General features: G+C 43.9%; 1 long non-coding RNA gene across 1 annotated transcript in view; it reads left to right on the top strand.

The window, feature by feature from the left end:
- LOC103786504 (uncharacterized) overlaps nucleotides 1–14,528 on the top strand; it is a 387,323-nt gene extending 372,795 nt beyond the window's left edge. The window contains exons 5-8 of the long non-coding RNA XR_612237.5: nucleotides 10,192–10,310; nucleotides 11,417–11,505; nucleotides 11,968–12,036; nucleotides 13,623–14,528. This is a non-coding gene — a long non-coding RNA (uncharacterized LOC103786504). The remainder of the gene's footprint in view (nucleotides 1–10,191; nucleotides 10,311–11,416; nucleotides 11,506–11,967; nucleotides 12,037–13,622) is intronic.
- Nucleotides 14,529–15,725: the final 1,197 nt, after the last annotated feature.

Raw genomic sequence — 15,725 nt, 5'->3', positions numbered from 1 at the left:
TATTAATGAAAGAGGCTCTTTCAACAGTTATCAGAGAGAAAATCATTCCTGAGTTGATATTTTTCAATATATACCTATCTACCTATCTATATTCTACAGAATATCTACATAAGAGATGTTATAGGAAGTCTGAACAGCGTGGCCTTCACAGGTGTGGGGGCCTGACTCAGGTTCGTCACTGTCTGAAAACCACTTTGATTAAACTTTCTTCTCAAGCTGCCTCTAAAAGTGGTTGCACAAGAAGAGAAGAGAATGATTCCAACATTCTCTTCCTCTAGGCACAGCCCCAAATGGGCACAACTTATTTGAAATCAGCCTTCAGGTTCTGAAAGCTGGAGGACACCTGTATGTTTCTCTCTCTCTGGACCTCTTTCTGTTCTCTTCATTGGAAGGAACAGAAACACTTTTTCAACCTGGCACCTATGTGCCCCCCACCCCAACCTCCCAAAGATGGGCCTACGGGGTGCTTGTAGGAAAAGCAAGATACTAGAGGGGCCACCTCCTCCAGGAAGTCTTCTTTGCCGTCTCCAGTTAGATGAACTCTTAGTCTCCATTTATAGTGCTGCTTTGAAGTGGGAAGACTGTACTATGCATTTTACTATATTATCCCAAATAGTGGGACATGTGGTGCCTGCAAAATGGGAAGCAGATACCACAGAGGTGAAGCTTATGGGCTCTAGAAGACTAACCACTGAAGGACAAAATAGTGTCTGTGACCTTCAGTAGCTCTGCAGTCTTGGGAAATTTCCTTAAACTCTGTTCCTCAGTCTTTTCATCTGTAAAATCGTACCTATCCCTCCGGGATGTTGTAAGGCTTAGGTGAGAAAATGCATGGAAAGAATTAGCACAATGTCCAGCATGCAGAATATCTGACAGTTGTTATTGGCATTGGTATTGTTATCTTCATTATTAAGAACCCTATGAATCATGGTTCTCCCTCATTTATTTATTTATATTTATTTTTTGAGACAGAGTCTCGCTCTGTAGCCCAGGCTGGAGTGCAGTGGCGTAGTCTTGGCTCACTGCAACCTCTGCTTCCCAGGTCCCTGTTCAAGCAATTTTCCTGCCTCAGCCTCCCGAGTAGCTGGTATTACAGGCACGTGCCACCATGCCCAACTAATTTTTGTATTATTAGTAGAGACAGAGTTTCACTATGTTGGCCAAGCTGGTCTGCAACTCCTGACCTTGTGATCTGCTCGCCTTGGCCTCCAAAAGTTCTGGAATTACAGGCATAAGCCACCGCGCCCAGCCTCTCTCCCATTTATATTTGAGAAACTTGAAGCTCAGCAGAGCGAACAGCATATAGAAGGCACTCAGCAAAACGTCCTTCCTTCTCTTTATCCCGTCCACTTTCTCCAGTGTGATCACAATGCTGTGGGGATACTTTTATGTGCAGAAGAGATCTCTCCCCCAGGTTGATGACTAAAAAGGGTCGCACTCTGGACTAGAAAAGGAGTGTCAGGTTTGTTTGTTTAATACATAAAACTGTAAATAATACCTCAGGTGTCTCCACCCAAGACAGGTGCCTCCATGCTTCTGGGCATCTCAGCCTCCCAAAGTAAGCCCATTTACGAAATGCTGTTTTAATGGCTAGGAAGCATTACACAAACTTTAATAAAAGAGCTCTGAGTAGACAACTGAGGATACAAAGAAAACAACACATTTAATCACCCACTGAGCACACAGCTCCTGGGATGTAGTTGCATGGTTATTCTGATCCTATATAAGTCACTCCTTACTCTCCTGGTTCTCGAGAATCACTCAAAGCCTCCACCCATGAAAGGACTGGCAGGAGTCATGAGGCGCCCAGAAGGGGCACACAGTAGGCGTCACACATCAGAAAATGCAGAAGAGGCTGTTCAGCCCAGATCTTGGACTTGAGTCAGGCATGGGTGACTAGCTCGTAAATCAGGCTTAGCACAGGAAAGCCTTGGAGGGGCTTGTGGTTTCCAGGCACCTGTCTGTATGCATGCCGCATCTATGGGAACATACCTATCTTTGCCAATTCCGCAGTAGCATACATGTGGCTAGAGAGGGTGTAAGCATGGTGCATTGTCCCCAGGTACCATAGACCCTTGCTCTCCTGCTGGCTTGATTGGGAGAAAAAACTTTTTCATTTCATCTGGTTATGATGCAGCTTGGGACTGTACTAGGCAAGGAGGATTCTCTTGGGACTGTACTAGGCAAGGAGGATTCTCTTAACTCTCTTAGCCTCTATGCCTGCCGAAACTCTTGTCTTCTTAGCCGCCATGTGAATTTAAGTGGTTCAGCATGTGGACTCTCGTCCTCTGTCTGGTTCCTATCAAAAAGGATGGGAGAGTGTTATCTTTTCTGGCAGAATTTAAAACAATGTTCCTTATCTTTTTTCTTAAAAATTTTCCTAAAATGTTAATGAGATGAATATCATAATCATACAAAAACAGTTAAAATGACTTTATGCAAAACTAGCGTCTATTCTCAAGTTTTCTGGGTAGTGAAAAAATCCAGGGCTTTGGGATCAAAGGACACTGAGTATGAATATTGATTCAGCAAATTATTAACCTCTCAGTGTGTTCATTAGTAAAATAGGCATTCAGAACATGATGTGAGGCTTTTGTGAGAATGACAAATAAATGATGGGAATGGTATGATCCACGTACGTTGTTCAATAAGATGTCCACGTCATCCTCATTGTGGTAGACCTCCTGGCTGATGTTGTTTCTGCTGTTTTTATTAAGAGGGGAGCTCCTTCTATTACAATGATAGCTGTTCTTTGAGGAATTCATAGTCCCAGAAAATTTGCAGTTTAGCACTTCTCTTGAATCAGTAAAATTTCTTAAACATGTGCGGGACTCTGGTGTGAACAGAGCCTGATAGTAGTCTCTGTGCTTGTCATGGAGGAGTTCATAATCTTAAATTAGACAACTAGAAATCATAATCGGTATGTCGACTAAAGAACAAGGCTGAACTCATCCGACAGATTCTTATTTCCAAAGAAACAGTACAGTTCCCCTGGGATTTGGGTGGTTTGGCTGGGCACTCATACTTAAAGTAGAAATGAAACATAGTTCATTTAATAGACTTAGTAGAAACAGAAACTTAGTTTCCCATGACTGCTGTAACAAATTACCACGAACTTTGTGGCTTAAAATGACACAAATTTATCTTTCAGTTCTAGAAGTCAGAAGCCCAAACTGGGTCTCACTGGGCTGAAATTAAGGTGTCTGCAGGTCAGTGTTCCTTCTGGAGGCTCTAGAGGAGAATCCGCTTCCTTGCCTTGTCCATCATCTAGAGGCTGCCTGCATTCCTTGGCTCATGGCTCTTCCCTCCATCTTCAAAGCCAGCATTGGTGCCTTTCCCACTCTCTATCCCTCTGACACTGACTCTCCTGTCTCTTTCATTCTTTCTTTATCATCACTTGTGATTGTCTTGGGATGACTCAGCTAATCCAGGTTAAGATCCTTAGTTCAATCACATCCACAAAGTCTTCGTGTTTGCTAGGCGAGGTAACACACTCACAGGTTCCAGGAATTAGGATGTATGCACTTTTGGGGGCCATTATTCTGCCTCCCCTCCCATGGGGCAGACAAGCTCTCCCACGAGGGACCTTGAGTGGAGTTTTTCAGAAGTAGAGTCATCCACCAAGGCTTCAGTAAGTGGAGGTTTCTGGGAAATTTTATAGGAAAGGATGGAGAAATGTTTTCCATTTTGGCTTATTATTGCAGTTTTTATAAAAGGACATTTCTACTTTAGGTAGGAGATGATCACCATGATGCTAACTGCGTTTCATTGAACATCCTCAATGAGGCACTCATTTTGCACAGCGCCTGACCACATAAACTCACTTTATCTTAGCAGTAACCCAGCAAAGCATTATCTCCATCCTATTCATGGACCTGTAGCTATTATATTGTGCAGTTGAGATTTGAATCTGAGTCTGTCTGGCTTAGAAGTCCAGATTCTTTCCAATAGGGCACCCAAGATCCTGGGAAAGGATTATTCACCTTTTCTCTGGACTGGGCTCCTGTTCAGAAAGTCTGTTTCCCAGCCAGATGTGGACAGATGCAAAACCAGGGGCAGGAATGCCTTTTTTGCTTGAGCATCAGCTTTGTGGGGAGGCCTGGGCTGGTAAGAGCTCAGAGACATGGGCTTTCTTCTCACTGCCCTTCAGGATGCAAGCCCATGATGAGGAAAGGATTTCCCCTCCAGCTCAACATCAAAAGGTTCCCGTCAGGGCTCCCAGGGCCAGGATGCTCTTAGCATGGGATATTAACCAAACACACTTCACCCCTGTGTTTGTCAGTGGTGGTTGTGTTTTTGATGCAGCCTCATTCTTTGGACTTAATTAAAACCCAGTTCCCTCTTTTATTCAATTTATGAGGCCTAGCCTGCAGGATTAAGTGATTACAGACAAAAAGCCCCATTTGTGAAACACTCCTAAACTCAAGCTGTTATGCTGCTTACTTGTACTCCATTAAATTAATAAGGAATGAATTGGCTGATCCATTATGAATAAAGCAGTGGGGAGTCTTTGCCCGGTTCATACTTTCCTCTCCCTCCTTGGAGAACATTTGTGTAAAATGATTAGGTTCATATTCATTCAATTGGAATTCTCTAAAAGTGGAATGCATAAATTACTCTAAAGACACAGAGTTTATCTTAAACATTAACTACGAAGGGTGAATTAATAAGACTATTATAAAACCATTAGCATTCAGTGTGTTTACCTACAACTGCAGCATACCTAAACTAAATTCAACCCACAATTGCCATTTGTGTTGGGAGATCAAGCTAGTTTATTTTAGCTCATAGTTCATTTAAACTCATAACACACCCTTGAAGATTCAGTTTTTCTATTAGCTTTTATTTCAGGGTCTCTCTTACTTGAAAACGTAACTTTTATTATTTCCTGATTCAGCCATGCACCTCTATCTGGCAGTTAGAGGTGCCAGATTCCTATCTATTCCAAGATAGGAATCAAGAACTCTAAGGACACATGGTAAGCTCTAGAGCAGTCAATTATTTAAGGACTATGGGGTCACAAGCAATTGGAGAGAGGGAGTATTCAAAGATTTTTGGTTGACCAAATGCCCAGGCTGTTTAGAGAGTGTAATATGGCTTTGTACAAGTTAAATGTCAGTTTGATTCAGGGTATTCTAACCTATGCACTCTTGACACACTTTGGGCTAGATTGTTCTTTGTGGTGGGGGCTATCTCATGCATTATACAATGTTTAGCAGCATCCTTGGTCCTAGTCAACACATACTGGTTGCAATACCTCTCCCTCTCCCCTTCCCCAATTGTGACAACAAACATTTCCAAATATTGTCACGTATCCTGTAGAGATGAGCAGGGGTTGTGACAGGGGGCAAAATAGCCCCTAGTTGAGAACCACTGCCTTAATCCATTCCAAGAAGTGAGGGAGCATTTAATCTCTCTTCAGAACTTGGTTTTCTGTTTGTAAAATGAAGAAAGATGGTCTGTAAAGGATTCTTAAAGCTCTCCAAATATGTGATGACCTAAACCTGCTCAATGACAGTTGCTTTTCTGTCCTTCATCTGGTGGGAATACAATAGCTTAAAAAGATGAATCATTCTGTTCTTTAAACTCAGTCTCCTCTCTTTGCCCCCATCCTCTCCCCTGGTAAGAAATCAGTTTCCTATTGTAGCACTGAGTGGTAAAATAGAAACCATCAGAAGAGGACGTCCATGTGCTTTCACTCTACCTTCCCTCCTGCATCTGCACCCACACACTCTGGCTTCCTCCGGTGAGTGTCTTGGAACCAAGTCTGCCTGATTCTCAATTCCACATTGTTACCCAAATGAACTTAGGCCGGAGATGCCTTGCAACAAGGGTGGGATTGTTGCATCTTCCCTGCTAGAATTTCCAGCACACGTGTGTGTGTGTGTGTGTGTGTGTGTGTGTGTGTGTGTTCTCACAGATGTCCACAACTTGTAAGTGATTCCTGCCTGGTGGTCCCACAGCCATCAGGAGAGAACTCAAATGCCTGAAAAAAATGCCTGAAAATCAAGCTATCTCAACTTTGGAATGGCAAGTTCTTTCACATTTGCAATAACAAAATCCGCAATGCTAATACAGTAACATCTTAAAATTCCAATTCCCATACCCTAGGGGACTTCAGAATCAGGTAGCTATGGTTCCAAGTCCTACTAACAAGAAGAAGGTGGGGTACATGGGTGCGGGTGCAAATAGGAGGTCAATTTAAAGCCTGTGGGAATTCCCTTCTGAAGGCCTCTGTTTTCCTGCTTCTGACTAGATTGGAAATTTAATCGATTACCAGGGAATGCCGTCGTTATTCTGCGTACACAGGTTGAGATGAGGTAATGTGTCAAATGACAGGAATGTAGAGAGGGGTGAGAATAGGTCTAAGCCCTGATTGCCTGAAACCCAAGCCCTTGACTGTCGACCTCAGCATACTGCTTTCTTACTATCTTCTAATTTCTAAAGTCATTGTAACCCATCAAAAACCCACTGTTCATTGTCAAAATGGAGCACTGGTTAATTAAATGAAATTTAAAATAATCCTTATACCTGTAATTTGGAGCTCTTGCACTTTTTTTTCTTTTTACATTCTTTTATTCTTTATTTAATATTATTTTTAATAGCATAGGAACCGCTTTACCATTGGCTGGTTTTTCTCTTTTCTAATTTCTTTCATTCTCCTCTTTAAGTCAACTGCTATCATGCCCTGCACATTATCAGAGTTTTAAGAAGAAGGGGGAAGGAAGCCAGGTAGATGATATCAGCAGCATGGATCATTCACCGCTGCCTAATTGGTAAAATGTAGTAGTTGGCATCATTTGATATAGAATAATGTGTACATGTCAGCTGCGTGTCTGTGCAACAGGGGCTTTGCAATCAGAGAGGACAGGGCCAGACTCAAGTGTAACATCTTTCTAGTTGTGTACACTTAGGCGAGTTACCGAAAATTAGTCTCAGCTTCCTCGTCTGTCTAAAAAATTTATAATCTGTGTCCATCTGTGCCACAGTGAGGATAAAGTGAGACAATATTGTCATTAGAGCATTTACTAAGGTGGCTGCACAACCTTTCAGCATAAAGTAAAGTCAGGGAGAGTGTCTCCTCCTTGAGGCCCCTCAACTCCTTACCCTCAGCCTAGTGGGAAGGATTAACAAATTCTTTCTTGAAAGAACTTACATGTACATATGCAATTGGCAAAAGTCTGACTCTTTGGCCCAATTCCAAGCAAAACTAATCATCAGAAACTTCATGCAGATTTACGATTACTTTTTCTATAACAGGGTTAGGCCCGAGCTGCTGAGACAGAATTAAAGAGGGGCTGCTGCAAGCAGCGAGGGCTCAGGTCTCACAATGGAGCATTTTCCAACACAGCACCTTGTAGGGACACCCTGACTCCAGGTTGGCTGGAAATTAATGTCAAATGTGGAAATAGCCTTCTTCCTCTTCCCTAAGATTGTTGTGATGGGCTCTTACAAGTGAGCTATGGGCTTTCATTTAATGCTAATAAAGAGAGGATCTTTTCCATATAGTATGTTTAATTTGAGACATAATTTAATTTTATGATGGCTGGTTTATCTCAATTAAGTCAAATGTGTGCACAGAGGTGTTTCTCATTGTGGGTGAAGTGGAAACTGCATTGAGCTCCGAGCCTGCGTTCCAGACCGCGCCTTGCCACATACTCACTGTGTGATGTGTGATGAGCCATCTGCTTTCTCTGCAGGCCTGTCTACCTTTTCTGAAATGCTTGGCGAGGGTCAGAATGGAGGATGTCAACTGCAGGCAGCCTACAGAAATAGTTTGCTGTACACTGGGTAGACACTTGTTAAGAAATGCTAAATGCATTACCAGTATTAAAACACTGGTAGAGTTGACATTAAAAATGTGGGGTTTTGATGTCCTCTCTTAGAAAACTGAGGGATCTGGCAACAAGACATCTGCACTCCAAAATGAGAGCAGCTGGACAGAACTGACAGGCAGTTGCTGAATTTTGCTTGGTCACATACTGGCTTTCAGTTTGCTGCTGTCCCCACCACTCCCACCTGGCCCTCTGTCATTCATTCACATCTTTTCTGGTTCCTGCGTTATAGTTTCTAACCCCTGTATTGCAAACACCCTTCTACAATAACTTAGGATTTTGAGGATCTGTATAATCTGGAATTACCTGTGTGAAAATACTCTTGCTGTTTAAACATTTAAGGGAGGAGAAAATCTATTGTTTCTATGAACAAACTTAAGATGATGCCTTTGATTCCATGTATTCAAGGACTATCTTTTACGAGGCTGCTGTGTGAAGGTTGCTTGCTGGCTTTCACTGGAGAGGGGCAATGATACACTTAATGGTGGACATGAACTTGGTAGAAGAGGAAACAGAAAATAAACAAGAAAAGAGACAAATGAGTGTTAATGAATTAAAATCTGAGACAATTCCAAAGTGACAAAAGAACACAGATGTATGAAAAAGAGTCCTTTAGGAGGAGGAAGTTACTGTGGCCTGAGGGTTTTGTTTGTTTTGAGAGGGAGTTTTGCTCTTGTCTCCCAGGCTGGAGTGCAATGGTGCGATCTGGGCTCACTGCAACCTCCACCTCCCAGGTTCCAGTGATTCTCCTGCCTCAGCCTCCCAAGTAGCTGGGATTACAGGCAAGTGCCACCACACCCAGCTAATTTTTGTATTTTTAGTAGAGATGGGGTTTCACCATGTTGGCCAGGGTGGTCTCAAACTCATGACCTCAGGTGATCCACCTGCTTTGCCCTCCCAAAGTGCTGGGATTATAGGCGGGGTTGTTATTTAAGCTGAGAACTGGAGATAAGGAAGCCAGGCAAAGGTCAGTGTGACTGGTTATCTGGGGGTGAGAAAAAAAGGCTGCAGAGGGGAAGCTGGCCAGGTGGGCAATGGCTTGATCTGCAGAGATTTGGATGATACTGCTGAGAGTCCAGGTTGATTTTCAAAACTTTGGGAAAAAAAAATAGATGGCACCATTAATAGATGCCTACTTTTATATTCATCAGGGAATCTCTGCTCCGGGAACTCACAGAGACTTAAACTGATATGAGAAAGACCCCTGCCTGCCTCCCTTCTTCCTTTCCAACATTCTGACCTTTCTCCTGTGCCTTCCTGGCCCTTTGCATGGCTCCTTTCCCCATATTGTGAGTGCCCCAGTGGCTTGATGTCACTGAGAACATCATATGCAGATGGAGGGTTCTCTTCTTGGAGAGACTGTGATTCAATCATTCAAGATGATTCAATCATTCAAGAAAAGAAAACTTGCACTTGCTGAAAATGTTCTAGAAGCCAGCTGCTGTGCCATATGAGTAAAAAACTTTTATTAAAATATTTTACAGGTATATATGTATATAAATTTCACAGGTCATAATTCTACAGGTCGAGGAGTTTCACAGACATAACTCTTTGGGAGCAGTGCCCAGGTCAATGTGGCCAATGCCCCAGGTACATCCTCTCACCATCTTCCACCCTCACTCTCACCCCTACCAGGGAAACCACTTACCCCAGTTCTTTTTAGACAGAGTCTTACTCTGTCACCCAGGCTGGATGAACTCAGCTCACTGCAACCTCCACTTCCTGGGTTCAAGTCATTCTCCTGCCTCAGCCTCCTGAGTAGCTAGGATTACAGGCACGTGCCACCATGCCCAGCTAATTTTTGTATTTTTAGAGATGGGATTTCACCATGTTGGCCAGGCTGGTCTCAAACTCCCGACCTCCAGGGATCCACCCATCTCAGCCTCCCAAGGTGCTGGGATTATAGGCGTGAGCCACTGTGTCCAGGCCACCAACCCCAATTCTAACCCCATATATTAGTTTTTGCCTGTGTTTTAATTTTATGTAATTGGAATCATACAGTACATACTGGCTTCTTTTGATGAACATTATATAGGCGAGATCCACTTATATTGTTGCTGGTAGTTGTACTTTGTTCATTGTTTTTGCTCTAAAGTATTCCATCATGTGAATATAGCATAGCGTATCATATTCACTATAGGTAAACATTTGGGTTAGTGCCATCTGGAGTTGTTATGGATAGTGCTGCAATGGACATTCTGTGCATGTCTCTTCATACACACATGTGCATTTCTGTTATACACCCGTGCATCACGTTCTGCTTTAACTGGTCCTGCCAAACAGTTTTCTATCCTTATACCTTTTACCTACATTTATCTCATGAGTTCTCTTATCACCCCACTTTTTGTTGAGACAGGATCTTATTTGGTCATCCAGGCTGGACTGCAGTGGTGTGATCATAGCTCACTGCAGCCTCAAACTGCTGGACTCCAGTGATCTTCCAGCCTCAGCCTCCCCCAGTAGCAAGGACTACAGGTATGTACCACCATGCACGCCCACCCCCCACCGCTAACTTAAAAAAAAATTTGTAGAGATGGGGTCTTGCCACATTGCCCAGCCTGGCCTCAAGCAATCCTCCAACCCTGGGAATATAGGTGTGAACCACCATATCCTGCCTCATCCACTTTTAACATATGCAAAATAAATAAAGGCACAGAAAGATATAGTCAGTACCTCAAGGTCACAGAGCCAGCTGGCGGCAGAGCCAGAGCACGAACTTGAATTTATCTGGCTCTGTTTCCCATGTTCCCTCCACCAAATAGTGAGCCACAGATGATTCATGAGCTGTGTGGCTGCTGCCTTTCCAAGGCACCACTCAGATGCCACCTTTTCCCTCAACTTTTTCCTGACCCAGCCAGGAAGAGGTAATTGCACATGCTGTCTGCTCCCCAGACACTTTCTGGGTGAGTCAACTTGGGGGAAGTTATGTTTATTTGTCAGTACAATAGGATATGAAACTAGAGACCTCAAGGTTAGGTGTGAAGATTAAATGCACTTACTTACTATAAGTAATTGCGGCATTTACACGGGATCTGATACATAGCATAGGCTCTCAACTGAAGAGATGGATGGGTCGATAAACGGGGCATAGATATTTCCACAGAACAATGATTCAACACATTTGGGGTATATGCATGTGTATATATGTATGCTTGTGCCTGATACATGTACATTTATATCTACAGCTACTCCCATATATTATCTTGTACTTGACGGAGCCCAAATAACCTTTCTCTTTTTAGGGGTCGCACTTTCCCCCTCTGTCACTGAGAGAAGCAAGTAGATTCAAATTCAGCAAACATCTGATGAGCCCCTACTCTTTGCCAGGAACCTTCAGAAGCTGTGTGCCCTTTAACCTGCTTATTATTTCCAAAAAGCACACCTAAGGGATGTTGTACCCAATTTACAGATAGGGAAAATGAGGCTCAGAGAGGTGAGGGAACTTACCCAAAGTCACTAGCTTATGAGAAGCAGAGCTAAGACTCAGTGTTGAGTCACATTCCAAGAGCAGTAGGGTTCGCTTCTTTTCTGTACCATGGTGTTTCCCTATAGGGTTTCTGGGGGCTTTGTGACTCTTTCAGGGCTCTCTATGTCCCTGGCTAAGGAGAGTTCTGCAGAGACCTGGTCTGTGCTGGAGAGAAGTAGTTTGGAGCCAGCTTGCAGTGAGGAGGTAAGACAAAGCTGTGGGGGTGGGGGCGCTCTGGAGCACAGGGAAGCAGAGGGGCTGTGAGCAAATGAAGCATCATCCAACCATGTGTGCTGTGTGTGGGTGGCTGCACCAAGAGAGGCCTGGCTCAGTCCCTGTCTCCATTACTTACTGTCGTGGTTGAATAGTGTCCTCCCCAAATTCATGTTTACCTAGAATCCCAGAAGGTAAGCTTATTTGGAAAGAGGGCCTTTGTAGGTATAGTCAGTTAAGAATCTCAGCTAAGAATCTCAAGATGAAATTATCCCACATGAAGGTGGGCCCAAATTCTATGGCTAGCATCCTTAAAAGAAGAAGAGAAGATACAGGGACGCAGAGAAAAGCCACGTGAGGAGGGAGGAGCAGATAGTGTGATGCACCCGCAAGCCAAGGGAACGCAGAGGAGTGCCAGCAGCCATGGGAGCTGAGGGACAATTTCTTCTTTAGGGTCCCAGAAGGAACCAACGCTGCCCACACCTTAATTTGAGACTTCTGGCCTCTGAGAAATGAGAAAGAGTAAGTTTCTATTGCTTTAAGCCACCCGGTTTGTGGTGATTTGTTACGGCAGGCACAAGAAACTAACACACTTGCTGACTATGTCCTCTGGGAGAAACCACTAAGCTCTCTGAGCCTGGGTTTCAACACATGGAAAACAGGCCTAATGAATGGGAAAGACCTTTAGGGATCCTGAAGATGATACATAAAGCATGCAAAGAACCTACATATATTGGGTGGTTATTACTTTTATGATCCCACTGTCCCTCCTGAGAGGACCCTCTCTGGAACCTGTGAACACCTAGCCCTGTCAGTCCAGCTTTCAAAGGCAAAGGCAATGCACATCAGCCTAAGTTATGTGTTTCTGGCATTTCAAGGTGGCTTCTAGCCTCAGCACACGCCGTTGCTTTTAGTTGCAAGCACGTACTGTCAAAGTCTCATATCCCCCTTAGAACCATAAACGCTGTAATAGCAGTAACGGGCAGCCTCGATCATGGCTAAACGTGATTATGTTCCACATAAAATTATAAAAGCTCATTTGAGCCAGGGCTCCCTGTGGGCCCTTTGCCTGCACTTTTATTGAAAAGCCCACATTCCTGACTCTGTGAGCCCTGATGTAAGAGCCCAGGGAGGCCACATCGCATGGACCACTGTAAAGTTCCAGAGCAGCCCGAGGAGCTGGGCTCTACTGGAAATCTCTGCCTCTCCTGTGGTCCGTGATCCAGAGCCCCACACTTGATTCCCTGGTAACTCCTATGCTTGGAGCTCCTCATATATGCTAGCCATGCCTCTTGCTTTGCTCCCTGAGAGACTGGAAGGCCATGGAATCAGGGAGCTGCTCTGTTTCCTCCCCTGCTACATCCTCAAGGCTCAGCTCAGTGTTAGGTGCAGGAATGGACCGACCTCAGGGGACATGGATCTCTTTGCCTTCCCTACCCTAGGCGTGGTCTCTCAATCCTGCTGCATTCTCCCCTGCCCACTCTGAGTCTTGCCTTTTAGCCCCACACTATAACTCAAGATCCAGTCACAATTAAACCTCTCTCTCCACCCTTCCGTGGTCTGTGCCATTCACCTCTTGGTTTTCACTCATGCCTGTCCCATTGCTGGGAACACAGTCCTGGTCTCCTGTGCTAATACTTGCATGTTCCATAGGTGTCAGCACAGATATCACTTTTATTACTAGATGCTTTCTGGTGCCTAATTTAGGCAGGGTTCTCTCTCCTATGGCCCAACTGTGCCTCCCGAATCACCCTGTTGACTTCTCTAGACTTTAAGCACCATGATGTCCCAGACAAGGCCTTCTTCCTTCTGTGCCCAGTGCTGGCAGAGTCTCTGACTCATGGTAGTCCTTGATAAGTATTGCGTGGGGATGAACTGACAAACTGCAGAGCGAAGAACAGGTCTCCATAGAGGCAGACACAAAGGGGAAGGAAGGAGACGAGGGAGACAGAATGCTCTGTCAATATGATGATAAATACAGTAAAATGTGATTCTGCAAGCATTGTCTCATTTAATCCTTGCAACAACCACATGAGAAAGCTAATATTCTCTCCCTCTGTTTTCCTTTTTTTTTTCTTCCTTCCCTCCCCTTCCCCTCCCCTTTCCAGGTCTCTCTCTCTGTCGCCCAGCCTGGAGTGCAGTGGCACCATCTGAGCTCACTACAACCTCCGCCTCCCGGGTTCAAGCGATTCTCCTGCCTCAGCCTCCTGAGTAGCTGGGATTACAGGCATGCGCCACCACACCCAGCTAATTTTCGTATTTTTAGTAGAGATGGGGTTTCACCATGTTGGCCAGGCTGCTCTTGAACTGCTGACCTCAAGTGATCCACCAGCATTGGCCTCTCAAAGTACTAGGATTACAGTGCTAGGAGCCACCATGCCCGGCCGCCTCTCTTTTCTTTTACACATGAAGAAAAAGTGGTCAGAGAAGTTAACTTGGTCAGTGCCAAAAACACTGGAAGTGAGTAGGACCAAGCTTTTCATCTAGATTTGTTAGACTCTAAATCCAAATTCACAACAAGATCAGAATATGAGAAACCTAAGGAACAAAATTCTAGGAATCATTTAAAATTCTAGGAATCATTTCTAGAAACTGTGACTATTGAAAAAGCACAGACCTAGGGAATCAAATTATTTTCCCTGCCACCAGCACATGGGTAGGCCTGCAACAAATTCCATGCTCTGGACCCCAGATTCCTCAGTGAGAATAGAAGGGGCTAGAGACATCAGGACATTGGATTTGGTGACTTTAATACCCACTCAGCTCCAAAGCATTCTTGAATGATGCATGATTTATGAATATATATATTGAAATTTACTGATGGGTGAACAGCTCTCAACATGAGATTTTTGTTGTATGCCTTAAAAAAGATTATACAGAAATATGTGTGTGTGTGTGTATGTTTCGATGTCTATGAACCCATGATCTGAAAAATGGCCACTGTGGCTTGTGGAAACCTATTAATGTCTGCTGTTCCACCCAATATCCTCAGAAAAAAATAAACAACTTTTTGAAAGTGCTGCCGTGGGGTCAGACCAAATACTGTGGCCACTTCCAAGGGGTTTGCCTTGATTTGCCTGGATTCCTGTTCATGTGACATCTGTCTTCTAATTCAAGGATATGATCAATTCAATGTGTGAGTTATCAATCAGGACTGGCAACAGTGATGCTGAACAAGCCTGGTGGAAGGAAAGAGAAGGCAGGCCAGAGCCCAGACAGACACATTCACAAACCTTACAAAGAGGACAGGCTAATTAGGGGCTGTAGTTCTACCTCTCTTTATAGTTGGTATAAGAGGAGTGGTAATCGTAGTGTCCAAAAATATATGAGCTACATAGTTGCTTAGTAAGCTGTGCGTATGTGGTTTCTTCTGCAAGGTGCTTTCTTTCTGATAAAGAGATTACATTGTTTGTTCATTTATTGAACATATTTACACTGACACACACACACAATGTTCCAGATACCGTACTTGGCAATGGTAGTTAGACCTTGCTCTTGCAAAATTTATAATGAAGTTGGGAAGTGGGGTTTGATCCCTCAAAGTGTCCAAATCCTAATCCCCAGAACTTGTATTTTCTTACATGACAAAAAGAAATTTTCAGATATGAAGAACTTTGAGATGAGGAGTTTAACCTGGATTATGCAGGTGGATACAATGTTATCACAAGGGTCTTTGACAAAAGAGGTGGGCAGAAGGGTCAGGAGGCTTTGGCTATGGGGAAGGGGCTGCAAGCCAAATAAGGCAGGTGGCCTCCTGAAGCTGGGAAATGTAAGCAAACAGATTCTCCCTTAGAGCCTCCCAAACAGATTCTCCCTTAGAGCCTCCAGAAGAAACACAGTCCTATGGGTCCATTTCAGACTCTTCACTTCCAGAACTGTAGGAAAATAAACTTGTGTTATTTTAAGCCACTAAGTTTGTGATACCTTGTTATGTAGCAATCAGAAACAAATAGAGGCAGAATGGCTTTAATCAGAAAACTAAAAGACTAAATACATAATTTCACAATGTGGCCCTGGAGTGATAGGAAGGAGAAGAGGATGGTATGAGCAGGTCCAGGAGAGATGATGAAAATCAATGGTTGGAGAAGGCTTCCCTGAAGGAGAAGGATACTGACATGTGATCTGAGGCACATGCAGGAGAAAATTCCACAGAGAGTATATTCTGAGTGACGGCCCCAAGCAGGAAAGGAACATGGCATGGTTTTGAAAGT

The sequence above is a fragment of the Pan paniscus genome, chromosome 18 (assembly GCF_029289425.2).
Source record: "Pan paniscus chromosome 18, NHGRI_mPanPan1-v2.0_pri, whole genome shotgun sequence".
Lineage (NCBI taxonomy): Eukaryota > Metazoa > Chordata > Mammalia > Primates > Hominidae > Pan > Pan paniscus.
This window is presented reverse-complemented; position numbering and strand designations above follow the sequence as displayed.